The sequence below is a fragment of the Saimiri boliviensis genome, chromosome 11 (genome assembly GCF_048565385.1).
Source record: "Saimiri boliviensis isolate mSaiBol1 chromosome 11, mSaiBol1.pri, whole genome shotgun sequence".
NCBI lineage: Eukaryota > Metazoa > Chordata > Mammalia > Primates > Cebidae > Saimiri > Saimiri boliviensis.
The window spans coordinates 108,658,439-108,685,422 of record NC_133459.1 but is presented as its reverse complement, the minus strand read 5'-3'; the positions used below and the strand labels follow the sequence as shown (position 1 = coordinate 108,685,422).

Sequence of the window (26,984 nt, the reverse complement as noted above, 5' to 3'; positions counted from 1 at the left end):
GTGAGACTGTTGAATCATACAGTAGTTCTATTTTTAATATTTTGAGAAAATACGTACTGTTTTCCATAATGGCTATAGCAATTTACATTTCTGTTAACAGTATAAAAGATTTCCTTTTCTCCACATCCACACCAATACTTGCTATATTTTGTCTCTTTTATCTTAACCATTTTAACCATTGTGAGGTGGTATCTTATGGTTTTGGTTTGCATTTCCTGGATGGTTAGGTATGTTGAGCATTTTTTCATATACCTGTTGGCTATTTGTATGTCTTCCTCTGGGAAAAGTCTATTCAGGTCCTTTGCACACTTTTTAATAGAGTTATTTGTTATCTTGCTATTGAGTTGATTGAGTTTCTATATTTTTGGATATTAATCCATTATCAGATGTATGGCTTACAGATAGTTTCTCTCATTTCTTAGGTTGTGTCTTCACTCCGTTAATTGTTTATTTTGTAATACAGAAGCTTCTTAGTTTGATGCTCTCCCATTTGTCCACTATTTTGCTTTTGCTGCTTATGCCTTGGTGTCATATCAAAAAAGTTATTGCCTGTCCTGATGTAAATAAGCTTTTCTTCTGTATTTCATTCTAGCAGTTTTACAGTTAAGTCTTAAATTCATTTTGAGTTTATGTTTGTATATGGTAAAGAATCCAATTTCATTATTTTGAATATGGATATTCAGTTTTCTCAGCACAGTATACTGAGGAGACTTTCTTTATTGTGTGTTTTTGGCGTATTTGTTGAAGACAAATTGATCATAAATGTGGATTTAATTTTGAGCTCTCCTATTCTGTTCCATTGGTGTATATGTTTCTCTTTATGTCTGAACCATTTTGTTTTGATTAGTATAGCTCTGTAGTATATTTTGAAATCAGATAGTGCAAGGCATCCAGCTTTGTTCTTTTTTTTTTCAAGATTGCTTTGGCTATTTGTGTCCTCTTGTGGTTCCATATGAATTTTAGGATTTAAAAAATATCATTGGAATTTTGATAAGGATTGCAAGACTCTGTAGATTACTTTGGGTAGAATTGCCATTTACAATATTATTCTAATCCATAAACATGAGATATTTTTCCATTTATTTGTGTCTTCAAAAATTTCTTTCACTAATATCTTGTAGTTTTCAGTTTGCAGATCATTCAACTGCTTGGCTAAATATGTTCTTAAGTATTTTATTCTTTTTATACCATTGTAAAGGAGATAATTTTGCTGTTTGATATAGTGATTTTTACTGTGTAGAACTGCAACAATGTTTTTTCTTTTTATTCTTCAGACTTGTTACTTTCAAATGACATCTTTTTGTTTGCTGATTCTTTCTTCTGCTTAAAGCTCTCTATGGAATTTTTCAGCCCAGTCATTGTGTTCTTCAGCTCCAGAAGTTTGGTTTAGCTCTTTTTTTCTAGTTTCTACCTCTTTGTTGAACTTCTCATTTTATTCATTATTATTTTCCTCATTCTGTCTGGTTGACTATCTGGGTTCTCTTACAGCTTACTGAGATACTTTCAAACTATTATTTTTAATTACTTGTTGAGAAGTTGGTAAATCTTGATTTCTTTAGGATAAGTTACTAGTGCTTTATTTTGTTCCTTTAGTGGTGTCATTATTTTCTGACTATTTATGATGCTAGTGGCTTTGATGTCTGTATTTTGAAGAAGTAGAAGACTTCTTAGAGCCTTTATTGACTGGCTTCAGTAGTTAGCCTATCTAGAAATTTTATGTGGGCTACCTAGTGGGTTCTACTGATTGGCCTGCTGCTGGTATCCTTAGATGGGCTGACCTGAATCCTGGGTCAGTGGGAAGGAAGGCCTAGCCCCTGAGTCCACAAGAACCAGCCTGGAGCCTGGGTCTTCAGAGGCTTGCCTGAAGCTTAGGTCTGCAGATATGAGCCTGGTGCTTCAGTCTGCACTGCTAAAACTGGTGCTTGAATCTGTGGTATGGACTGAATTTTAGATCCACAAGGGCCAGCCTAGTGATGGAGTGTGTTTGGAGCCTGGGTCTTAAGGGGATATCTTGGATTCTGGAGTTATACTTGCTGCCCTTGCACTGGGAAGGCCATCACCCTGGGACCATGGGTGTTGGCTTGATGCTAGTGTAGGTTTAGAGCCTGAGTCCACAGGGGCCAGCCTGGTACTGGTTTACTATGCTGATGTTTACTGCGTTGGGATCTATGGAAAACCTGAGTTCTCAGCTGACTTCTCACTTTACTCTCCTTTCCCTATGTGGAGAATATTTATCTTAGTACTGTGCTGCCCAAGCTGGGAAAAGGGGTAATGCGTGTAATATGAAACTGTCTTTTGTACACTTTTAAATGCATCTTTCCTTATTTCTGTGCTTTACCTGGGTGCTGTAATTTCTCAGCTGGATTTCCTAGCTGGTGTGAAGGTATTTTTATGCATAGGTAGTTGTTCAAATTGATGCTTTTACAACGGAATAAGTGCTTGAAAATCTTGTTCTGCACATTGCTGACACTTTCTATCTCTACTAGTCTTAGGACTCATAATAAGGACGAGGGACCTAAGAAGGAGGCAAAGGTAGTTTAATAAAAAGAGAACAGGTTTGAATGTGTTACAAATGTAAAAATCTTAAAATTAACTCAAAATGATAAAATAAGGTAATTTGCTCAGACAGAAAATAATGAAATTAATTAGAAGTTGGATCTACCTATAAATCTGAGATGGAAAATTATTAATAAATATTTTTAGAACTAATTGCAAACATTTTTTTTAAAAAACAAGTGACTGAAAACTAAGAATGACATATTGGGGAAACATTTTTATGCCTGAGACTGTAAAAGGAATAAATCATAGGACATATTGGTTATGTCTCAACAATAATGTTAATCATACTGAAAAATTCTGTAGTTTAACTCACATAATAGTATTGGATAGAGCCCTGAAGTAAGGTATATCATTTCATGAAAAGTCAGGCATTGCTAAATAATTGAAGAGATAAAATGAATCAGAATTTCAGAGCTGAAACAAATCTTATGAATAATCTAGTCTGGCTTCTTAATTTTATAGTTAAAGAAATTGAGGTTCAGAGATTAAAAAGAATTACCTAATGTCACCTAGGGAATTATTAATAGAGTGGAAAGGAAGAGTCAGAACTTCAAGTTTTCAGCCTGGTGCCCATTTCTTGTGACATTATATCACGTTGAGCTATGAGTCAATAATTTCTTTACTAGAAATTATGTCAGAAATTCAGCTTCTTGGCTGAATAGATTTCCATTCTTGAAAATCATGAGATACAATTACATTTAACAAGTATTTATTCAGTATGTCCCTGTGCTTGGCACTCCAAAAATTTGAAATATAGTGGAAGATTCATTCCCTTCTCTAGTGGCATATGAAATTGCAAGTACCACACAAAAGCATGAAATTTTTAAGGTCTGGGTCATCTTACATTCACTGTATTCTCAGTATTGATTATAGGTCCTGGTATTTAATGGACAGTCAAAAACTTCTCTGTCCAACCTGGAGAAAGAAAACTCACATCTAGATCACCCAACCATGAGCATTAAATTGTTAACTAGAAAATTCTGAGCAACTGTAGTAAGAATAGGAGATATTACAATGTATTGTTCTTGTTTCTAAGCAATGAAAGCCCTTGTTAAAATGTTGTATCAAATTTAGTATTTTCCTTCTTACAAGTTTTTTGTTTAAAGGAAAAACTGACAATGGGAAAAAAAATTAACCTGTAACCTCTACAGCATGGCAGGATACTGTACTACACTGAATGATAAGTAGAAGACTGAAAAATAAGGCATTTTCCAATAAAAAGTATCTGAAGTATAAAGGTACCTATGAAATATAAATTATCCCTCAGAATTTATTCCAACTTGAGGCAAGGGACCTATGCTCTCATACCATTTAGCTGTTGGCTTAGGGTCATACTTGAATGAGGGAAATATAAATTCCCAGGCATTTCCAGACGGTGGTGTCTGCAGTCAAAGTAGTTCTAATAGCTCAAGGGCAGTCCTCTAAAGAGAACCACAGTGAAATAATCTGTAGTACAAATACACAAAAGCCAGGTGAAGGATACACAGAACTGGTAAGGCAATGGAATCTGAGCAGACCACAAGCAGTAGTATCTTCTACAGCAGGAGTCAGCAAAGTTTTCATCTAAAAGGCCAAACCATGTTATATATTATTTCTGTTGCAAATATCGAACTCTGTTATTGCAGCGCAAAAGCTGCCATAAACAATAAATGAGAAAATGAGCATGTGTGTATCCTAACAAAACTTTGCTATGAACACTGAAATTTTAATCGTGTGTAATTTTTACACGTTACAAAATATTTTTCTCTGGCTCTAAAAAAAAAAGATTAAAAATATAAAAAACATTCTTAGCTCATAGACTGGACAAAAATAGGCAATGGGTACAAGCTGTAGTTGGCTGACCCTTTGTTACAGTACTATTCAAACTACTTCATGTTTATTAGCTCATTTTTCCTCATAACAACTTATTGTATTATGGCTATTATTCTCTCTGTATTACAGATAAGGAGACTGATACACAGATTGGTTAAATAAGGTCTACTTAACTAACGAGTAGCACAGTTATGATTTGAATACATGGTCTAGCTAGTCCATGCTCTTAATTGCTATACCATGTTGTGCCTAACTTGAACATAAATCAGCTAAAAAGCAAAAACTCTATTATATAGATAACATAACCAGCCTTCCTTTACTGATATTTCTAGAGCTGTATAGGGAGTTAACCTAAGAAATAACAGAATCACACAATTTCTGCCAGCTGCAATGACTGACACATGGTATTGCATTAGGTCTTCACCTCTGTGTGCTGAAAGTCAATGATATGTCTCATTTTCAGAAAGTGGTTCATCTTTGGAGTAAAATATTAAAAGTTATGCAGTTATCTTATTTGGAAGAAAAAGGAATGTGGGCTATGTACCTGGAAAGGATGAAGTCTTGTCATATAAAGACAAGCTTTACTATACAACCAGCTTTACTTGAAAGTATCCTATCATTTATCTTTTGTCCCAATGATATAATATGTTACACGGTTATTGCTTTCAGGGACCTTGAGAACGGAAACATTTGTACCCATGCAGCTTTCTGTCGACGTTAATGTGACTTTACTCTTCCACTGTTTCCAGTTTCCAAGAAACTCTTGCTTAGGAAGACAAAAGCTGAAAGTAACTTTATTGCTTGTTCCAGAAACATCCTGAAGAATTTATTTAAATGAAAATCAAACTATTTAACTCTTCAATAGATAGGTTTTAATGACTGTTTAGTCCCCAAGACTATTTAAACTTAACTGAAAAGTCTCGTCTTTGGGCACATCAATACTAAACTAATATATTTTTTATAAAATTTACCTAAGCTCATGAATTAAAAGACATGCCTTAAACTAGAGTCTAAAACCCCACAAATATCCCAACTTTTTACTCCCTGCTCTGAGACACAACTATGATTTTGTAATGATAGTACCCTCCCTTACCATGGTAAAAGTAAACTCAGCTCTATCTCATCTAACGTTGCTTTGATAGCATTTCACGGAGTCAGCACTTGACAATATCCCGTTTTCTATATTTTTAATACTTTGTACTGTCTGTACTTGAAGATAATTCAGATGTTAATAGGTTCACTGAGTTAAGAGCTTCTTCCAGGCGGTGTTTTTATTAAGAGAATCTGGGAACTGAAATCTTTCTGGATGTAATGCAGATTTTCACCACTTCAGAGATTAAGTATACCTTCTATTGATATCTAAATTCCTTGGAAAGTTTTAATTAAGCAAATCATGATCTTTTCTTTCCTTCCTTCCTGCCCTCTTTTTTCCTCCTCCTCCTCCTCCTCCTCTTCCTCCTCCTCCTTCCTTCATTCCTTCCTTCCTTCCTTCCTTCCTTCCTTCCTTTCTTTCTTTTCTTTCTTTCTTTCTTTCTTTCTTTCTTTCTTTCTTTCTTTCTTTCTTTCTTTCTTTCTTTCTTTCTTTCTTTCTTTCTTTTTCTTTCTTTCTTTCTTTCTTTCTTTCTTTCTTTTCTTTTCTTTTCTTTTCTTTTCTTTCTTTCTTTCTTTCTTTCTTTCTTTCTTTCTTTCTTTCTTTCTTTCTTTCTATTGTTGATGTTCTCTAATTGAAGAATTGTGTTATTAGATTCAATTGGTTTATGACAAAAGTCAGCACATAGTAGGGACCATAAATGAATGTGCCAGTATTTTATTTGATTCCTGGAAAGCTAAAATTGAGGAGTAGAATCTATCCCTTTCCACAACCTCTTTTAAGGGATATTCTGAATGAATTCAAAATGCAACAAGTTCATATTTTTATCAGGAAAAAAATCTCATGGTCTTGGTTAGACAGAAAAAGCCCTTAAAATCTAATTAAATCTTAGGTTTTTGAAGAATAACTATGACTTTTCTATTAAAGGCAACCCATGAGGCAAAGTTACTGCCTAAACAGAGAAAGGTTGGGAGCCTAATTTCGGTCAATTCTGGTCACGAATCAATTTTTATTTTAAAGATAGCCTGAAAATAACCTGAAATAAACTTATTTTATAAAGTAACAGTGTAAAAATTTATTGTTCCTTTTGCTGTATTTCTTATTGTGCTTTGGGACTTGGTTTACTCAGCTATAAAATTTTTAATAGAGCATTTCTTGCTTTTGCTTGGGAAACCAACAAGAATATGACACTTTAGGGGTTATTTGATGGAAAGGAGAAGAAAGTCTTTAAAACTTGCTGAAGCAAGCTGTAGCTACTGTATTCTAAACAAAGCTTCTCTTCACTTTGGTTGTCTTCTACAAGGCAAGTCAGGCCCCTCCATTATTTATGGACAAAGATTTGATTGAAAGCCAACCTTTAAAATATTTTTACTCTACTAAGCTTAAATACCAATCATATTTGGGATTTGCCTAACACCTCTTCTCCAGGGGGTTTTACATACATTTTATTGAGGATGTAAATGATGATACACAAAACATTTTGTCTTTTTAGTCTGTTATACTCTGGGAGATCAGGAATAAGCTTTTGAATACTGGAAAAAGCGATGTATATCCTTAACTTGTAGTTCATTTTACCTAATCAACCTAGTCAAGATAGGCATGGGGAATCAGTTCAAAACTCTCAATATAATCTTTTAATTTTTTTTTCATTCAAATGAGTCATGTTCCTGGAAGTCATAGTTATAATGAAATACACATTTTGAGACAAAAGTATTAGTATGTTTATATTTTTAGCCTTTTTAAAAGAACTTGCACTTTCTACTGCCTCACGATGCAAACGTTGTTTTCTTAACAATGGTTAATTATTTATGTTCTCTGGATAACACCGTGCTGGAAAGCACAGAGAAAACTGACTTAGGGAATAATTCTGATGCTTCTGGGAACTCAGGGAAGGTCCAGATTTACATAAAAGATTCTATATTTATAAAAAAATTATTGTATGTCTTCCACATTTTCACATCTGTATGATAGGAAATAATGTTCAGTCAGCCAAGTTTTTATTGGCATGTTTCAGAGTGAAACCCAGACAATTTGCATTCATATTTTATTGACTATTCCATAATACTCTGTACCTTTAAAATAAATAGCCCTTGGCATCCATTTCCAACCTTATGCTCAACCTATTGTTTTTCTGTTTTATTTGTTTTGGAAAATAGACTGACTTTCCAGAGTTACTTTCTCAGTTTCTAAGGAAGCAATTTTTCAGGCTTCTTTTACTTTTTATATTCAAAGAGGTTTGTTGCTGCCTTTTAAAACTTAAGTTCTCACAATGATTTAGACTCTATACTCACCACATTTCTCAGTGGTATTATATTTTATTGGGCAGAGAAACAAACTAGTAGAATGAAAACAGCTTGAGTTATAATTGCTGTACTGTGCTAGTACCATTGGGTTAAGATTTTCTGCTGTAACAAATATCAGAGCAAATCTTATCTCCTATAGAAAAATAGGCATGAAAGATAAAAAGGGAAAAACATGGAAGAATTTCAGACTTCAGAGTGTTAAAAGCAATCAAAAGTGTACATTGAGCAACCACTATGTTCTCTGAACTTTGTTGAGTAATGTGAAGGGACTAGAGAAGTTTAGGACATGGTACCCACTTTTACGGACCTTAGTGCCCATTTGACTTCACCATGATACCCCCTCTATGAGTATATTCATAATGTAAGAGTTACATTTTGATTGGATTTGGCTTACACACTTGATTACTCTTCGTTGACTGTTTCTTAACAGGTCACCTCGATTCTATAAATTTGGATCACATTTACCTTTGAATGAAAATATGGAAATTTCAATGGAGCTCCAGTCAAAGTTCTTTCGGTTGCAAATAGTCACTCTTTTACACTAGCAAAATCGAGCATTTTATCATGCAATGCAGAGGGTCTTCATGATCCCCAGGCAAAGTTCGCAATTTATATTCTAGTGAAACTGGCAGCCAGGAAGTTAATTCATTCTTATTAACTCGCTAGAACCATATGGTCTTTCTTATCTCTGCTTTGCCTAGTGCTCTATTCAACTCTCTATTTTGCTTACTCAAAATGTGCCTGGCTCAACATGGTCTCCAGATTCTGTCACTACATCATGAACACTTAGCTTCAACAACCACTATTAATTGACAACTGTCTCTGTGCATTTTGTTCAGATTCTCTTGGCAAGATATGACTGCCAAAGCACAGCTAACATTTGGAGTGCCCTTTGTTCATTCCTAGTCCAATTAGCTTTGGCTCAAGACAGGTTCATATGATACAACATGGTTGGTTAGTTCTTTCAGAGGTGTTTGAACCAGAGCAACTCCATTTTGAGTGAGCGCTAGGATAATGAGGCTGAGACTTGCTGGGCTGCATTCTCAAAGTTCAGCATTCCTGGCCTTCTAGATGTTTATGGTTAAGGGAACAAATTAATAACATTTACTAAACAGACCCAGACTTGGTAGTACCCATATATACCAGTATCTGGAAAGCAAAGGCATTCCTAATTTTGCTTAAAAGATGATAATATCTATTCTTGCAAACTATAGTAATTAAGAAAATTAATCCTTTATCATGAACCCTTGTATCAGAGGACATCTCCCTGTATGTGCAAGCATTGTACCTAGGGTGGATGCGTTCCTCCTTTTACTTTTGGGAACGTCCCACTGTCTATGGAGTAGCTGTCGTTTCACCACTTTACTTTCTTAATAAGTTTGCTTTTACTTTGCACTGCAGTCTCGCCCTAAATTCTTTCTTGTGTGAGATCCAAGAACCCTCTCTTGGGGTCTGGATCCGAATCCATATCTTGTAACAGTTCTACTACTTTAGTAGTGGTTGTGAGTGGAAACAGTTTCTGTTGAAGGGGCAGCTGGTATAGGAGCCATTGAATGGTTTGACATGAGTTATGGCTGGGTTAGCCTTTTCACCAAAGCTGTCTTGCTATAGCTGACTTCTATAACATCTGGAAGAATATCCAAGAATAGACATTCAAGTTTATCATGACTCTTTGACTATTACAGATGTGTCCCTTATGCTTCATTTAATAAATATTTCTGCCAGGTGCTGACCCAGGTCCTGGTAATATGGTGGTGAAGAAGACAAGAAAATACCCTGCATTCGTGAAGCTCGTATTATGTTGGAAGGAGGGCAGTAATGCCAAATAAACAAATTAGCACATAAAATTCTATGAGAAAATGTTGAGTGCTATAAAGATAATACAGGATGGTGTGGTAGAGAGTGAATGGGGTTTAGCTTGCATTTCCAGGTAACTTCTCTCTGAGGCAGTGAACTTTGAGCTAATATCTAAATGATAAAGGTGCTTGCCACATTTTTAAGCATTTTATATGTATTAACTCATTTTTTTCTCACATTTAGCTTATGAGGTAATTATTCATATTCTCTACAATTGATAAATGAGGGAACAAAAGCATGGAGACCTAGTCAGAATATATAAGTTGCCCACAGTTGCACATTGTATAACTAAGTAATAGAGCTAGAATTCATACCCTAACAGTACCACTACCGTGCAGAGTCCATACCCAAAAACAGACCCTATATGGCCTTCAGGGTAATTAAAGATTACCCAGATTTAAAAACTACTCAGACTCCCAGTTCCTTAGGTTCTCATTTTTTTTTTTACTTAGTAATTTGCAACTTACTATTTGTTTTTCTCTCAGTGTTCAACTGTGTTTCTGTTTCCTTGCATTTCTGACCATTTAAACACACAAATAAAACTACTTTTAAGGTTTTGTATACAACAAGCTGTGATGTATAAAAATATAGTAATTTTATCATGTGTAAAATAATATAAACATTTGCTACTTTTTAATAAATTTAATTTTAATGTATTAAAATATTTTATCTGTCATGAAATATTTCAAGCATATTAAAAGAGATGTGCGTAATGACCAAAATTCCTACCACCCAGCTTTCCAAATTTTTACCATTTTTACTTTGCTTTTAATTTTAAAACTATAAAGAAAAATAAAAACGACAGATTAAGTCTATACATCTCTCCCTGATCTAATCTCTTCCCTTTTCTCCTAGAGGTTTATACCATCTTGAATTTGGTATCTGTCCTTCCCATGCATTTCTCGCATTGTTCCCTTTTATTGTAAATATAAACATGCATACACAATATATAGTATTCTTTATGATTGCTATGGACTGAATGTTTAATGTCACCCTCAAATCCATACATCGAAGCCCTAATCCCTACTGTGATATTATTTGGAGGTGTGGCGTTTGGGAGGTTTTTAGTGTTTGATGATATCATGACATAGAACCCATGATGGAATTTGTGTCTTTTTAAAGGAATGATGAATCCAGAACTGTGTCTCAGGCTTGTGTGGGGACACTGAGGACAGAGCTCTCTTTTGGAGCCTTGTGAGGACACAGCCTTTGTAGCTGTCCTCAAGTCAGGAAGTGGGCCCACACTAGACACCAAATCTTCTGGCACCTTTTCTTGGACTTCCCAGACTACAGAAATGTGAGACATACATGTTTATTTTTTTAAGCCACCTAGTCTATGACATTTGTTATAGCAGCAGGAGCTAAGAAAGTGATGTTTTATGTCATAATTAAAAATTATTTATTACAGTAAAGAATTTTTAATTGCCAAGTCTTATTAACTATAGGCACAACATTGTGTAGCAGATCTCTAGAATTTATTCATCTTATATGACTGATCCTTTATAACTGAAAAACAATAACTTCTCATATTTTCTCCCTTAGTCCCTGGCAACTACCATTCCACTCTGTTTCTATGAGTTTGGCTATTTTAGACACTTCATATAATTATGCAATATTTGTTTTTCTGTGACTGGCTTATTTCATTTAGCATAATCCTCTAGTTTCATCTATGCTGTTGCATATTACAGGATTTCCTTCCTTTTAAGGCTGAATAATATTCTGATGTATGAATAAATTACATTTTAAAAGTCCTTTCATCTGTTGATGGACATTCAGGTTATTTACATATCTTGGCTGTTATGAACAATGCAGCAATAAAGATAGGAGTGCAGATATCTTCTTGATATCTAGATTTCAATTATCTTTGGTATATGCTCAGTAGTGAGATTGCTAGATCATATGATAGTTCTATTTGTTAATTTTTTGATGATCCTACATGCTGTTTTCCATAGTTACTATTTTAGATTTCTAACAACAATATACAGAGTTCCAATCTCTCCACATTCTCACCAAAAAAATTGCTATCTTTGTTTTCTTGATAATAGCCATCCTAACAGGCATAAAGTATTATCTTATTGTGGTTTAAATTTGCATTTCCCTAATGATTAATGATGCTGAGCATCTTTTCATATACGTGTTGACTTTTTCTTCTTTAGAGAAATGTCTATTCAAATCCTTTTCCCATTTTTAAATTGGGTTATTTATTTATTTTTTACTATTGAGTTGTATAAGGGATGTTGATATGGTTTGGCTGTGTTCCCACCCAAATCTCATCTTGAATTCCCATATGTTTGGGAAGGGACCTGGTGGAAGGTAATTGAATCATGGGGGCAAGTCTTTCCTGTGCTGTTCTCACAATAGTGAGTAAGTCTCACAAGAACTGATGGTTTTAAAAAGAGGCGTTCCCCTGCACAAGCTCTCCCTCATTTTTCACTTGCCACCATCCATGTAAGATGTGACTTGCTCCTCCTTGCCTTCCACCATGATTCTGAGGCTTCCTCAGCAACCTGAAACTATAAGTTCAATTAAATTTCTTTCTTTTGTAAATTGCTCAGTCTTGGTTATGTCTTTATAAGCAGTGTGAAAATGGACTAATACAGATGTCTTAAACTTTATTAAAATGTTATACTATATGTATTTTCCCCAACTTGATTTTTTTCTCTTTTGGTCAATAGTATGCTTCTGAGATTTACCTATGTTGCTACATGCATTTCTGGTTTATTGAATTTAATGTTATTTTAAATAAACAAAGTTTGGGTGAGTGCAGTGGCTCATGCCTATAATCCCAGCACTCTGGGAGGCCAGGAATTTAAGACCACCATGGCCAATATGATGAAACCTCATATTTACTAAAAATACAAAAATTAGCTGGGCATGGTGGTACATGCCTGTAGTCCCAGCTACTCGGGAGGCTGAGGCAGAAGAATCACTTGAACCCAGGAGACGGAGGTTGCAGTGAGCCAAGATCATGCCAGTGCACTCCAGCCTGGGTGACAGAGTGTCTGTCTCAAAAAACAAAAACAAGAAAAACGAAGTTTATTCTCTGTTCTTTTATATCTAGTGAATGCTACAAAAAACTGCTTATACTTGATGCTTGTGTACAGCTGTAAAGATTTCTTTTGGTTATATATCTAGGAATAAATGTATTAGGTGTAGGACATAGATATTTTCACCTTTAACAGATTTTGACAAACTATTCTTCAAATATGGTTTTACCAGTATTTTATATTTTTTATTATAAAAAATACCAAAAGATACCAGGAAACATTTAAAAAGAAAAAAGACTAAAATATCTGCATTCCATATAAAACTTCTTTTCTATGCATTTAATCTATATAATAAGACTTTATAAATAATATTTGGCTTGACTTTTTATGTTTAAGTATGTTGTTGGATTATAAACTTTTATGTCATTTTTAGCAACTATAAAGCATTTAATGACATGAATATACCACAATTATCTCCTCTTTGTTCATTATTTTGATTAATTTTAATTTTTCACCATTTAAAACAATGTTTATAAACATATGGTTTTAAAAATATGTTTACATTATTTTGGCTTCAGTTTTCTTGTCTTGATATTATATCATGTACATATTCTACATCTGCCATGGAATGCTTCCAGTCACTCCCCAGTGTGGAATCACACAGGGTTTTTGTCACCTTCACAGATAACGAGGATTCCATACCAAAACTTAGAATTAACCTGAAAGTTTCAATAATTTGAGTTGAATGGGTATTTTAATAAGCTATCTTTTATGTCTGAATAGTTGCCATCTTTCCCTGCATTTTAACAGATTTATTTTTTGATACTGAAGAGCTTCAGACTATTGAAATGGCTGAAAGCAGTTAAGAATAGTTGTCTGCTTTGGTTTTCTTCTAGGACTGTAGCCTCCACCATTTCTAAACTTCGCATATTGTGGGGATCATGTGCATATGTAACAGACACAAATTCTGAACTTTTTCCTGTCCTTTGTCTTTTGTGGTTTTGAACAAGCTGTCATAATAAGGTCACAGTACAGGCTCAGCCTTATGTTAACAACTTTCTGGAGCTGAAATAGAATTCCCCTGAGAAGGCTACGCAGCAGTGTTTGGCATGTGAACAACAACAACAAAAATATCAAAAGAAAGAATGGCACAGTTTTCCTGTGATGGATATACACTCTGCGATGAAGACTCCAAAATATTAATTGTAAGGTAGAAGGAGGCTGAATTTGAAAGGATGCATAAAACACAAATGTGGATTTCTAATGCAACTGAAACAACTTAATTTTCCCACTATTTATTTTATAATAGGCCCCAACTCTATATGTGCCTCAAGAAATGCTTCTTTCCTAGGCAATTCTTTGGATAAAATGATGAATAGAGTTCAAGGGAGAGGTTGCATGATGGATTGGCAAACAACGTGAATTTTATGCCCTCAGCTAAAATGAGTTGGTTGAGAGAAAACTGATTGAAGCAGCTAAACCCTGCCAGGAAGAAAAGTCTCTGATTTGCCACCATTGTTCTGTAGCCCTAAGCTTGTTACCATACAAATATATGACACCATCAGACTTGAGGAGGCTAGGGGTATACCCAGGAGGCAAATGGTATGGTGGAGGAAGAGCAGGGGGTGGTGAATAAAAAGGATAAAGGTGTAGGGTTTGCTAAGAGGAAAATTTTTGCCAGTGAGGGACATAATGTGCATTAGCTTATTGAAAAGTAGGCAGAATTAGAAATTTTAAAATTAGATTTTTGGGTCATGCAGTCTCATCAGTTATCTTTGATCCATGGCATAGTGTGCAAGGTTCTCTGTGACCTGATGCTGATCTGACACTCCAGCCTCATCTTCCCCTACAATGCCCACTTCCAACTGTACCTTGGCAATATATCAGGTTGATTCTTGCTGAGATATCTTTGCTTTTTAAAATTATTATTATTTTACCCTTTTAAGAGTTGACTAAACTTTACTGATTTTTAAGACTTCTTAGCCTTTTTTTTCTGAGGATTTCTGACCTTCTCTCTTGGAGATAGTGTCTATGGTAGCAGTGATTTTTATCTGCCCAGTATCCTTCTTCATAACCCACATCTGCTACAGCTCTAGACATTCTCACTATAGTAGAAGGGACTTGGCCAGCGTCCTTTACCAAAATTATTCTAACAGGAACTGAACATGGAAGATCCTATTGCCTACTGAGTCACTAAGATGAAAAAAGCCTTGCATTAGTAGAAGAAATTAAAGACAATCATTAGAGAGAAGTGATGGAAAGAGAGAGTTCTAATAATTACCAAGTTCCCTTTTCAGTCCCTAAAAAACAGAATGGCTTTGGTTCCTGTTTTTTTTTTTTTTTTTTCTGAATGTTTTACTTTAGAATTCGAATACTCTTCCACAAAATTTAATTTCCTAATGAATTGGAGATTTAATTTTTTAAATTTGTTATATGTAACCAATGGTCTAATACAATTTTTATTCTTGTTCTTCCCTTTACACCTTGGATTTAACTATATCTAATTGCTTTCTTCTTTTTGATGATGTGATCTCACTATCTATCTGTGATTCCTAAAGACTCTGAGTTCCTCCAGAATAGGACAGTACCTTTGTCAGCATTTTAAAGTGTGTCTTGAACACGTTACCATTTAAAAGTACTTAGTAAATGCACACTTAAATTGGATCAAACAGCAATAATTTTGAAAGGTTAGTTTAGTGTTGAGCTATTTATGGAATTGAATACTGTTGTGGAATTTTATTGGCTAAAGATTGGTAAAGTAGTCTAGGATTTTTATGTGAGTCAACAATGAGTTACAAAGAAATCTAGTAAAATGCTCATCTTCAATAAACTATAGTCAATCTTGCTTGCTGCAATATTGTTTTCTATCCACCAACATTTATCAGTGGTGATTAATATAAGAAAAAAGTTAATACATTGTGTATTGATAATTATATTTTTCCTTTGGATGTTAAATTTTCCTTTAAAAATTTTCATTAGCAGAAAAATTGTCCTGATGATTCTCTCAATGCCTTTGTGTTTTCTACCTAAAATACATAAAAATGAAGAACTTCAACTTTGGAGTTAGTGTCTTGAGTGAGCCTCTTGATATCCCAACTATTACTTACATTGCTGAATTGTGGCACAATGTAATTAACCTCATATTGTCTGCCAAGGAGACATTAGACATTTATTCTGGGTCCCAAGGAGCAGCATAAAGAAAATGGATATAACAATGTTACTTAATTCCTTCTTTTCCTCATCTGTAAAATGGATATAGGAATAGCACTGAATATGGTTAGAAGTAGGATGAGTTAAAGGACTCGAGTTATTATGAGGATTAAATTGAAAAAATCAATGGAGAAAATTTGCATTCTGCCTAGAGAATAGTAAATACTCCATACATGTTAGCCATTGTTGGAATTATGATTTGTTAGTTGACGGATTACTAATTTTAAAAAATCAGAAATAAATTTAAGAAAAATATACGGTAGTGGTGGGGGTCTCAGAACTGATCAGTCAAGTCCACATTTTCCCCCTATTAGAATAGGGAAGCTAACGTTTCAGAGTATATGTGTTTATTGAATATACCAGATGATGGGGCTGAAAAATAAAACCCATATCCTAAAATAGTATACCTTTAGTTAGAAGGTTCACTGGAGGCCATTTCTTATGAGAGAAAACTCTATTGCTTTTTTTTTTAAACCCCCAGTGAATTGAACTTTTTAAAAATGACAGTCTATTCAATTTAATAATAGATGTAATTGTTAAGAAATTATTTTTTTATTAAAGTGAAATGAAATATAGCTCCCAGAAAATTATACTAATTGTTATTTGTGCTACTCCTTAGGGCATATAAAAAAAGTCTAATTTCTTTTCAGCATAATATATGAGGTCAATTAAGATGTCTCACACAAACCATGCTTCTCCTTAGGGATTCTGACTACAGTTCATTTGCCATTGTACTGAATCCTCCAATCCTCTTACATACTCTTCTCAGCACTTAATCTAGTATTCCCAAATCTCATTCATTCTGATATTCAAAACTATGTCTAAGTTTATTCTGATGAGCTCAGAATAGCTAAAATAGATTCATCTTCCTTATTCTGCTACTTTATACTCTGTAATACAGATTAGGTAGAATAGTTTTGGGCTGTCTCCATATTTTGAGGATGAATTAAAGTAGCATATGTGCCTTAACAACATGTTCCTTTGGTGTATATTAAAGTACAGATAGGTTGTTGGTTCTTATGAGTCTTGTAGAAAATTAAACCCTCAAAAGGCTATGTATGTGCTGCTATATTTTCGAACTTGTGCTCCAGATTTTTGATGTATCTATATTAAATTCTAGTTAGATTCAGCCCATAATTAGAACCTGATGAAATCTTTTTGGGTTCCTAAATCTAGCATCAGCATATTAGCTTTCTCTCTAGTTTCAGGTTATCCTCCAAAATGTAATTTCCATGCTAATGTTGGTTTGTATTTTTAAAAAATCCATATTTGTTTAAATATTGTATTTTTTACTCTTTCAAAGATAGTAGTTTCATTAATTACAAAAGTAATACATGCTTACTGCAAAAAATCAAAATACAGAAATGTATGATAGAGAAAAAAATAAAATGTCCCATTATCCCACTTTTGGAGCTAATCACTATTAATATTTTGGTTTATATTCATCTCTCTCTTTTTATCTCTGCATATACTAGTAAAACTATATTTTTGTCTCTTTGCACACATTGAATAATACATTTAATACTGAATCTTGATTTTTAAAAATTTCCTGCTAACTTAGCTGATCAAAACAAATTTATTGATGTATAATAATTGTATGTATTTATAGGGTATGTGTGATAGTTTTACAGAGTTAAAAGGTTTACAGAAAAGAATACTAGCAAAACAAAGCTTTGGACTGAAAATACAAGGTATTTATGCTGACTCTCCATGAATACAAAGGTGAATAAGGGAGAGGTACTCATGTTTTTGAGTATATACATTTTATGCTGGTGCTTGTGCTCAGTACCACACACACATTAGCTCATGCATACATTAGCCACAACATAGTCCTACAAAGCTAGTATTAAGTAATATAATTTTCACATTATAGATGAAGGTAGTGAGGATCAAAGATGTTATTAAGTATTTGGCCTAACATAAATAATACATGATTTTTATGGATTGTGAGGCTAGATCTGTCAGCCTTGTTCTTCACAGGCCAAAGTCCACAGTAATATACCATGAAGGGGCTATCTATCTCCCACTAACAATGCTGGACAAAAGGCAATCATTGCTTTAAGGTAATTTTGTTTTTTCTATTTTGAAACAGAATAAGAAAAAGACTCTAGAGAGTTAAAATGATTGGTTGATTTTAATAAAAAAACAGAGTTAGGAAAATTAACTGAGAAGCAATAAGCTTTAATTTGCCATTTAATTAGAAAAAAACACCTGTTAGAGGAAGAATTATTCCACTTGGACTTAGCTTTTGTGGGGCACTTTCAGATTTGTCTCTCAATCCCCAATACAATGTTTAATAGCAGCTATATTTTCGGAAGGGGAAAATATAGCTGAGGCAGGGGACTGGAGAGTGCAGACTGAAGTCTACTGCCTCACATCATTCAGGTCAGGTGAGGGAAACGAGATCAGATGTTGAGAAAGGAACACTTCTAGCAATTCCTGAAAGGGATCCTCCAGGACAATCTTACAGCTAAAGAAAGAAGATCCATCAGATGCAGGGACTAGCTCAATTCCAGATAACTTAATAAGAAAAAAAATGCATAAGAAGTATTCTCTGGGATATGAGTACTTTTTCAATCTACTGTGGACTCAAAAAATATTAGTGTGGCAGAAAGAAATACTCAAGTCTTTTGTAAGATTTTCTATAAATATCAGCTCCAAGTTTTAATGGAGTAGCTTTTGGATGCATTTCTTAACTTGGCTAGTTTCTCAGCTGCACTAATGATATAATCATAATAATGTCATAGGCTACTATGAGGATTAAGTTTGATACTATATGCAAAGAAGATAACATAGAGCCTACCACAAAGCAGAGATTAAATAAATTTTCCTTTCGATTTATTACTAGATAGCTTAATGGACTGCCCAAAGTATTGTGAATAATCTACTATATTCCAGACACTATATACCAAGAATAGAAAGATTACAAAAGGCTTAATTAAAATCTTTTAAATTTAATTTTAAAAGACTTAATTAAAATCTTTTTATTTAATTTAAAATATTTAAAAGATTAAGAAAGATACATGTTAGCTTATGTATGATAATGGTATGAGATTTAGAGCATAGTCTTTGGAGTTAGCTTACTGGATTTTCAATTCTAGATTTTTCAGTTACTTGTTACGTGCCCTTGAGTAAGTTATTGAACTCTGAACACTAGTGTCTGTCAGTAAAAGGGGAATGATGTTAGCAACAATCATGATTGTTTTGAGGATTAAATAAAATATGTAAAATGCTTAGCACTGTAGATGACACTAAGTAAGCACTTGGTAAAGGTTGGTAAATACTACTAATTGCCTTTATACCTGTATGTCTTCTTCGTGCCTCTTCATATTACGAGTTAAGTTGATATTCGTTGAATACTGGGAGCTGGCATGTCCTTAATGTCATCAATAGGTCCTTGAAAAGTGTAACTTTAAGCAAAAAAACATACAGCAAGTCCTCTAATAATGTCATTTAGTTAAATGTGTTTCCAACTAACTCATAGTGTTGATGAGAGAAAAAATTGGTTTCCTTGGGGATATCGTTTCACTTCAAGTCACAGTTTTCGAGAACTGGTCGATGACATCAAGTGAAGATTTACTGTATCTTTAATTTCTCTCCAACTATGAATTCTTCATTTGTAAAGTTCCAGAATAAGTTAATTTACTTTAGTGTTTCTTCTGTTGACTATGAAGCTTACAGTTGCAATACAGATAAGTTGTATGTCAAGATTGTTGTGGATAACTATGTACAGAGAAATATCGGAGCTGAAAAGTGAGTGGTCAAGGTTTTAACAACAAAATCTTGCAGCATGTTAAGAGGATGATAAGATAAATCTTGTCTAAGAGTTATCAGTGTGACTGCATGTATGAGAAGTGGAGAGGAATGTGCTTTGGCATGAAGTCATCAGGGGCTGAGATTACACAATCATGGATTTTGGGGAGGCAGTTTAAGAAGGCTGCCTATCCACTGGGCACAGTGGTTCACGCCTGTAATCCTAGCCCTTTGGGAGGCCAAGGCGGGTGGATAACTTGAGGTCAGGAATTCGAGACCAGCCTGACCAATATGGTGAAACCCTGTCCCTACTAAAAGTACCAAAAATTAGCCGATGTAGTGGTGAGAGCCTATAATCGCAGCTACTCAGGAGGCTGAGGCAAGATAATCTCTTGAACCCGGGAGGCAGAGGTTGCGGTGAGCCGACATAGCGCCATTGCACTCCAGCCTGGGTAACAGGAGTGAAACTCCATCTCAAAAAAAAAAAAAAAAAAAAAAAAAAAAAGAAAAAAGAAAAGATAAAAAAGAAAAGAAAAGGAAGCCTGCCTATCACAGGCAGCAGCAATGCGGAGGAGACGGGAGTGAACTGGGAGCATAGTGACCATGTGAGCCTCTTGGACAAGCCCGAGAGTGCGATGACCCCAGAGGAGCTGCAGAAGCGAGAGGAGGAGGAATTGAACACAGGTCCACTCTGGGTGTTCACACAGTCAGTCAAGAACAACACCCCATTGCTCATCAGCTGCCACAGCAAGGAGACTCAGGCCGTGCGAAGGCGTTCGGTAGGCACTGTGACTAAGTACTGGAGAGTGTGTGGACGGAGGTACCCAAGAGTGGCGAGGGCAAGAAGTCCAAGCCAGTCCGCAAAGACCTCTACATCTCCAGGATGTTCCTGCGCGGGGACTCGGTCATCTGGTCCTGCGGGTCCCGCTCATCGCCGGCAGGTAGGGGCCACCTGTCTGTGGACAGAACTCACTTCCCAGTCCTATGAAGACCGCTGCCTTTGGTGTTGGGAATAATAAAGCTCTGTGTTTTTTTTCTAGTGGTTAGAAACAAGAAAAAAGAAAGAAAGAAAGAAAGAAAAGAAAAGAAAAAAGAAAGCCTGGATAATTGTGTTGAGTAACTTAGATACAGGATACTAAAAAATTTGTATACTCTTTTCGATCTCAGTTATCTGCATTTTTAAACAGTTTAGTCTCTGCAGCTCCCAAGGTTTCTTAGAGGGACAAGGATTCAGGAAGCAGAGAGGAGAGACAGAGTCAGCAAGAAGCAGCCCTAAACAGAGAATTGTCGGCACAGAAATTATGCTATTTGGAATCTACAAGATAAATATTCAAGGATATTTCTCAAACTGTTAGAACAGGAGATTTTGAAGAGTTTTTAGTGATTGAGGTATGGTAAATATAAAGAAAAGTAACCGTGCCTTTTATTTCTTTAAAAAATTAATATTTAATTTTAATATTTGTTTTATAGCATGATATTTTGAACATATGTATACATTGTGGCATGGCTAAATCAAGCTAATTAACATATGTATGACCTCACATTTTTTTTGTGTGTGGTAAGAACATTTAAAATATATTCTTTGAGTAATCTTTAGGTATGTATTATTAATTATAGTCACCAGATGTAGAATACATCTGTTAAACTTATTTAATACTTTTCTTCATATGTGAAAATATTACATGTGCATTGCAGAAACTATAGAAAAAACAGTCACTCCTAATTTTATTAGAACAATTATTATTAATATTTTGGTATATTTCTTTTTGTGAGCTTTTTTCATGAGAGTTCATAGGCATACTCGTTCTCGCCATACATATCAGCATTCTCTGCTGATCTGAGACTTCCCACTATACCTTAAACTTACTTTCATGTTAATACATAATTTTATAAAACATAATTTGTTTTACCATTAGAATTTTTTATTGGGCATAATATACATGCAATCAAATATATACATTTTAATTATATAGTGTTGAGGGATTTTGACAAACGTATATACTTGGAAACACCATTTAAATTAAGATGTAGAATATTTCATCACTCTGATAAACTCCCTTGATCCCTGTCTAGTGAATCACTGCTCTCCAAGAGGCAGCCTCTTCAGATTCTTATCCCCATAAATTAGATTGAACTTTTCTAGCACTTGATATAAATGGAATCATTCAGTGTGTGCTCTATTATGTCTGGCCTCTTTTGCTCAATGTAATGTTCATGATATTCACTCAGGTTGTGTATATTAGTAGTTTGTTACTTTTAATTTTGGATTACACTAAAAGAAAGCTCAGGGAATTCACTTATTTCTTGTTCCTTGTGTTCTTGTGTGTTTTGCATATATAATGTTTAGGGTTTTTAGCTCTACTTAGTGAGAAAGATAGGGAAATAGGTGTCTATTCTATCTTTTGCTGGAACAAGAGGTCCTTTTTTTTTTTTCAAGACTGAGTTTTGCTCTTGTTGCCCAGGCTGAAGTGCAATGACGAGTTCTAGGCTGACTGCAACCTCCGTCTCCCAGGTTCAAGAGATTCTCTTGCCTCAGCCTCTGCAGTAGCTGGGATTACAGATGCCCGACACCATGCCCAGCTAATTATTATATTTTAGTAGAAATGGGGTTTCACCATGTTGGCCAGGCTGGTGTCCTGACCTCAGGTGATCTACCCGGATTAGAGGGGTGAGCCACTACGCCCAGCCAAGTTCCCAATTTTAAAATATGTTTATCTAGGCATTCCAGAATTTGTTGAAAAGACTATCTTTTCCTAATTAAATTACCTTGATGTCTTTGTGAAAAATCAATGAACTCTATTTGCAAGGGCCTGTTTTCTGGACTCTCTATTCTATTTCATTGATCTAATCATCTATACTGTGTCAACTTCGCAGTCTTAATTATTGTAGTTTTACAGTAGGTCTTGAAATCAAGTAGTGTGAGGGCTCAAGCTTAATTTTTCTTTTTTAAATATTGTTTTAATTATTTTAGAGTCTTTGAGTTTCCATAACCATATTTTAGAATTTATGTTAATTTCAGAAGAAAAGTATGCTAGGATTATGATAGAGATGTTGTTAATTCTAGCTGAGGGAGAATATCATGAAGGTTAATTCAAGCACCTCTGGATTTGGCCTAAGCTGTTTTGCTGAAGTACCTGCATGAAACTAAGTTCTATCAAGGTATGAAACATGTTTTCATAATGTTTTTGCTTCATAGTCATGAGATCAAGGGATTTTAGGTTGTGTGGACCAGCTTTTTAGCTTTGTTTACTGATTATTATCAATAATAGTTATGTAATTTACTATCCTGTCTCAGAGAGATCCCTGGAGGGCTCTGCTGTTGGGGCTGATTGCATAGCAGAAATGCTTACGTAGTCAGCAGAGTATAAGAAATCTCAGCCAAGATTCCTTTTTAGATTTCTTGGTTCTTTGGTGTTCCCTGCACATGATGGTGGCTCCTTTTCCAAGAGAGAAAGTGTATCTCCCCGTGAACTTTAGACAGGGAGGAAAATTGGTTTGTACCTGACTTCTCTAGGATACTTAAAGTAGACAAAAGTTTCTTGAGTGCCTACTATATATTATATCTTTTTTCTGCAATAAGTTGTAGATTTTGAAACAGTGCCATTTTGGGTTCCGTGATCCTTGTTTAACAGCTGAACCCTGCCTGACTGCCACTGTTAGTGCAGGGATAATCAATATCTTAACAATACTGAGTCTTCCAATCTGTTAGTTTATCTCTTCATTTATTTGTCTTTCTTAATTTCTCTTTGTTTCTTTAAAATGTATTCAGTGCAGAGTTCTTGCACATTAATAACTATTCCAAAGTATGCTTTTTGTTGCTATTGTAAACATTATTGTTTTGTAAAGTTATTTTCTAATTTTGACTGCCAGTATATAGAAGGAAATGCAATTTAATTTTTTATATTTACTTGACATTATATTTTTGTTTTGATCTGATATCCCACAATCATTTAAATTTAAAAATTAATTACAATCATTTTGTAGATACCACATAAACAATCATACTGTTATGGAATGCAGAAAATTTTATTTCTTTTCTCTCAATCTTATGCCTATTTTTTTCTTTTATCTTCTTGCACTGCTAGAATCTCCATTACAATGTTAAACCAAAAGGGTAAGAGCAGACATTCTTAACTTCTCTATGATTTTGTGCAAACAAATTTATTAATTTACCATTGCAGAGTTAGTTAAAGCTTTTGTATGAATGCCTTTATCATATTGAGGCAGTTCCTTTATATTCCTAGTTTACTGAGACTTTTACTGTTCGTATTAAATTTTATCAATTGCTTTTTCTGTAACTACTGAAAGAATCACATTTGCTCCTTAATTCTGTAATTAACTGAGTTGGATTAATTAGTTTTCAAATATTAACCTAACTTTGCACTCTTGGCCTAAAGCTGTCTAGTTCTTGGAGATAATATTGTACACAATGAACAATTATACTGAGGAAAGAAAATAAGGTGTGTGTGTATATATGTATATGTATACACACACACACACACATATATGTATATGTGTATGTATGCATATAAAGTTTTTAAAAATTAATTGGTTTTGTTTTTAAATGAAAATTAGCATTTTAATTTGGTGAACTAGTTGTAAGACAGGAGCCTAAGTGTTCACAGAGCTGAAAACCATCTCTGTCATAATCCTAGCATACTTCTCTTCTGAAATTAACATAAATTCTAAAATATGGTTATAGAAACTCAAAAAATCTAAAATAATAAAAACAATATTTAAAGAAAAATTAAGCTGAAAAGTTGAATTTAGCAAAGCATGGCTAAGTTTGTAAATATTCAGAAGTCAGTCTAGCTGGAAAGGTATGGACTTGAGAAACAGTGGCCAAGCACATGCCTGTGATCTAAGAAAAATGTAACCTTTAAGCACAAAGTGTTCATAGGCAACTGGTCTGCAAGGGCTTCTCCATGGAGTGGGCAAATATCTGCCCAGCTGTGCCCCATCAGTGTTGGGAATTGACAGAAAAATGTGAAGGCTGTCTGTAGTATCCAGATTCTACTTCAAAATTTCTTTGACATTTTAAGTAGAGCTGTCCTTCCTTGGACTCATACAATCTTCTATATCTTCTACAATTTCTATGCGTTTTCAAGAGACTGTACTTTCTATTAACAGAGAAGTGGTATAATATAGTGATCAGCAGCAGGAACTCAGAACCTAACTGTCTAGATTCAAGCCCTTGGTCCACCACTCATTAACTGTCTCACCATCATGTGTTTCTAAATTTCTGTCGATCTTAGTCATTCTTGATGATGACGATGGTGACAATGACAATGATGGTGATGATGAGAGTAGAATCTACACAATGGAGTTATTTTGAAAACACAATGAGATAGTATATTTAAATAATATAATGACAACAATGCCCTGTATATAGAAGTATTCAGTGAATATTTCCCATAATTAGAAAATTCTGTTATTAGTATGTAAACACCACGAGGATACGGATTTTTATGTTTTGTTCATTGCTGCATCTGCAGTGCCTAGAATAGTACCTGGAACAAAGAGACACTCCATGTAAAACATATTGAATGCATGAATGTAACATTTGCATCTAGAATTGATGAATTGCATATATTGGTAACAATTAGTTCTATAATCTAGCAATTTAGTGGATTGGCCCTTGCTGAAGCAATAGCCTAGTGAACTGGACAGATGGTTGGGGTAAATGCCAGTACTTGCCCTCCTGCAGGCATTTTCTGACCTAAAAATCTCGTGCTTTGGTTCAATGTGACTCTGCATGGAGCAGCCATATAATTTGTATACAAATCAAACACTTTTGAGAATAAAAGGGGTGCTATTAATGACACCATGATAATAGATGTAAGCTGGGACAAACTAGGACAAACCAGGACATATGGCCACCTTACTTTAGCACCCTCACTGCCCCTGACTGGATTAAAGATTGGTGGCATTCCTAAAAAAGGTTGTCTATGGAGAGGATAGCAGCCCATGAAGTGGTCCCCAGTACATTAGATAGGGACTATCTAAAGCAATAATGTTCTTAATGTGGCATTTTAATGCAAAAATAGCCTGAGAGTCAAGTACTGATCAGAGAAGTTGAAAGAGGTAAACAGAGAATAGTCGAGTCACCTAACAGCGCAGCACTGCACAGAGGGCATAAAAAGCACCAGATCGCTGCAGCTGTTGCTGTGCCTGGAGAGTTACCCATGCTGTTCTATTCTCAGATTCATTCCAGATTTTTTCCATGACTTCAGTTCTCTGCTGACTGGGATTCTTTTCTGTTCTTGCTTACTTCCCTGATAATCCATAATATAAGCTTTGATTACTTGAGAAGAACTAGTTATATTTTTGTTAATTACAATCTAAAAAATTCTGACTCTTATATTTTCAAGTATGATCATTTCTTTGTATTTCTTCCAGCATTATCTGCTGCCCTGAGCTGCTTTTGTGCTAACTCATTACTTGTGTTAGCCCACAGTACTAAGATGCTTTGAAAGCTCTTGTCCAGTATGAAATCAGCATAGGCTTACAGATTAATTGAGAAATAATTCACTTATATTATCTGTATCATATTTAACTATGGGTTAAATGAGCTTTGGGCTTGCCTGGGAGTCTGACCAATGTTTGTAATAAGATTTCCATGAAAAAAAATTTCAAATTTCAACCAAGAGTGCCAAGACATTATTTTAGAAACTAAAATCCAGGATGCAAGGTTTGATAAATATGAGTGCATTATAAAGACAACAGGCCAGAATATTTGAAACTGGGATTCTTCTAGCAAGGCAGAGCTAAACAAAAACCATAAATATCAGAGACACAGGGTGGTATTCAGAGTCATCATAATAGGGACACTATGGTAGAAATATAATTAAAGACTAACTAAACTACAGTAATGTCAAATGTACCAGAAAAGAAAATATTCATGTGTGGGAGATAAGGGGTGATTGGAGGAGAGCAGGGCCGTGGGAGCACAGCCTTTGTACAACAAATCTTCTCAGAGGGTTTTTAGTGTAACTCAGCAATATATGTACACACAGGTGTAAGGAGACTGCTGATGTGTGTAATGCCTGTCAATATTGTTTCACGTGATTAAATTTTCCTTTTCAAATTTATCTGATGTTATTGTTGTTAAATAAAATTTATAGGTGACTATTGATTTGAACTGAGCTCCTACACTAAGCTCAAAAGATCAAACTAAAATGAAATGATTTGTGTTAAGTTCCAGGCCATCAAGCCAAAACGAAGTTGTTTATCTGACCTTCTGAGAAATCAGAAGAGTAACAATAGTCACATTTCCAAACAGGCTAGGTTTAGTCCATATGATAAGGACATTCCCTCTGCTTTAACCTTTTTAAGGAAAATAACTTTAAAATGACCAGTCCACTTTGTGTTCTGGGTTTCTGCTTTGCTCAGCCCTTTCTGTCCAAAAAGCCA

General features: G+C 34.7%; 1 long non-coding RNA gene and 1 pseudogene across 1 annotated transcript in view; both read left to right on the top strand.

The window, feature by feature from the left end:
* The window catches only part of LOC141580336 (uncharacterized), a 494,168-nt gene that overhangs the window by 70,603 nt on the left and 396,581 nt on the right, over positions 1–26,984 (top strand). The gene's annotated exons all lie outside the window — the stretch shown is intronic.
* LOC141580333 (small nuclear ribonucleoprotein Sm D2 pseudogene) lies at positions 15,584–23,255 on the top strand (annotated as a pseudogene).